Source organism: Microtus ochrogaster, chromosome 6 (genome assembly GCF_000317375.1).
Source record: "Microtus ochrogaster isolate Prairie Vole_2 chromosome 6, MicOch1.0, whole genome shotgun sequence".
NCBI classification, from domain to species: Eukaryota; Metazoa; Chordata; class Mammalia; order Rodentia; family Cricetidae; genus Microtus; species Microtus ochrogaster.
In genome coordinates this window covers 22,609,083-22,611,244 of record NC_022013.1, presented here as the reverse complement: position 1 = coordinate 22,611,244, position 2,162 = coordinate 22,609,083, and the positions used below count along the sequence as shown (strand labels likewise).

Below are 2,162 nucleotides of genomic sequence, written 5' to 3'. Positions count from 1 at the left end.
GCTCCAAAACCACAGAGAAACCCTGTCTCGAAAAAACAAAAAACAAAAACAAAAAAACAAACAAACAAACAAAAAAAGAACCCTGAAGGAGAAGGTGGAGGCAGTCTCCTTGCCTACCACTAGCAAGGCCCTGAGTCCCCAAGCATTTTCCCAGGCTCCAGCTCCAGAAGCTGGTAGTTAGCATGTGTTCGGATGACCCTGGTCACGGCAGCATTCGGCCGCACACCAATGAATATGTACGTGGCGTGCTGGCTGCCCTCTGGTCTTGCTAGAAATGAAGGTTACCAGGTAGGGGACGACTGAGTCTTCTTGTCCCTGGAGCCTGTCTGTCCTGTTACCATTGCCTCTGTGGGTCCTTTGAGCCAGATGCCACACATGGGGGCATGCAGCAGGGTGGCTATCCTCTGGGAGCTCCCTGAGTTCTGCAGAGGGCAGGCCTGTGACGTCATACAGGCTGGGGCCATAAGTGGGAATTCAGCTGGGGTGGGCCCAGGTGGGCAAGGCAAGGAAGCTGAGGAGAGCCCTGGGCAGCACGCTGACAGTAGCCTGAGCCCCTCGGGAGGGAACAGGGATCTTGTTTAGGTACTGTAACCGAATGTTCAGCGCCAAGCTATACGCAGGAGATGCTCCACCCACTGGTGGTGTGCCATCCTGACTGACTTGGTCTGCAAGCTCCTCAGCAGAGGAGGACTCAACGGGCCATGCAGGCCAAAGCCTTCTCCTGAGGGCCCAGCTCAGTTGTGGTAGGGGCAGCCAGGAGCATGGAGTGCCAGGAAGAGGACCTTTTCCAGGCTAGCAGAGGACAGAGGATATGATCGTTAAGCAAAGCAAACATGTTACTGACCCATAATCCTTTAAACCAGGAGGATTCAGGGGGGCCTGGTTGCCTTGGCAACTGGGTGCCGGCCAGCCACAGGCCTGAGCATCCTCCAGAAGTGGGTTATAAGTAGGCCCAGGGAGGAGTGCAGATGCCCCCTCCCATAGGGTTGGCCCTCCTGATGCCTTCTTGGCCAGGGTGGGGAGCTAAGGGGGTTGTGTAGCCTCTGGTGCCTGCAGCCCCTCTGTAACTGAAGGCGGTATGGTGCCCAGCAGGATGTCGATGTGACTGTGGATGGGTGCTCTTGAAGCCCACGGAGGGTGGGGCCTGTGGGAAAAGCATGGTTGTACGGGCTTTTAATCCCAGCACTCAGGAGGCTGAGGCAGATGAATCTTTGTGAGTTTGAGGCAAGCCTGGTCAATATAATAAGTTCCAGGCCAGGCATCAGAAATATACAGTGAGACTATGTCTCCCCTCAGATAGCTCTGGCAATGTGCACGCGCGCGCACACACACACACACACACACGCTGTTCCGCTCGGCTCACTCCTAGAACTTAGGAAGCATATGTGTGTTCCCCAATCCTAGCATCTCCCCTGTAGGGCTCCTGCAGCTATGTCTGTCTCCTTCCTAGACCCTCTGCAGCTCTGAGGGCTCTCCTCCTAGCCCAGATGGTAGATTGGAACCCCACCTCACCTGAACCCCAGATGCCGCCAGCCATGTCTACACATGCTGATTATCAGGGACCCTATTTTTTGTTTTGTTTTTGTTTTCTTGAGACAGGGTTTCTCTCTGTAACAGCCCTAGCTGTCCTGGAACTAACTCTAGACCAGGCTGGCCTTGAACTCACAGAGATCCTTCTGCCTCTGCCTCCCAAGTATTGGGAGTAAAGGTGTATGCCAATACTTCCCGGCTACCCTGTTTAAATACACATCTTCTCTGCCTGTCTTGGAGAGACAGGGCTGTAATCCTAGCCCTTGAGAGATTGAGGCAGGAAGATTGGAAATGCAAAACTAGCCAAGACTACATTGAAATACCCATTGCTACAGTAGAGTGGGTAGGAACCATGGCTCAGTGGTTAAGAGTGCTTGCTGCTCTTTCAGAGGACCTGGGTTCAGTTCCCAGAATCCATTTCAGGCAGCTCTCAGCTGTCCGAAATTCCAACTCCAGAGGATCCAACTTCCTCTTCTGCCCCCCAGGGGAACCTATACACATGTGACGTACACACACACACACACACACACACACACATGCAAACCCACTCCTGTAAAGGAATAAGATGAGGACAGACTCCACAGAGCTGCCCTCTGACCCCCACCTGTACACTGTGACGCACACACACACAC

At 53.7% G+C, this 2,162-nt stretch overlaps 1 protein-coding gene across 1 annotated transcript in view; it reads left to right on the top strand.

Annotated features, from left to right (window-relative positions):
- Cdk18 (cyclin dependent kinase 18) overlaps positions 1 to 2,162 on the top strand; it is a 27,506-nt gene that overhangs the window by 14,863 nt on the left and 10,481 nt on the right. The gene's annotated exons all lie outside the window — the stretch shown is intronic.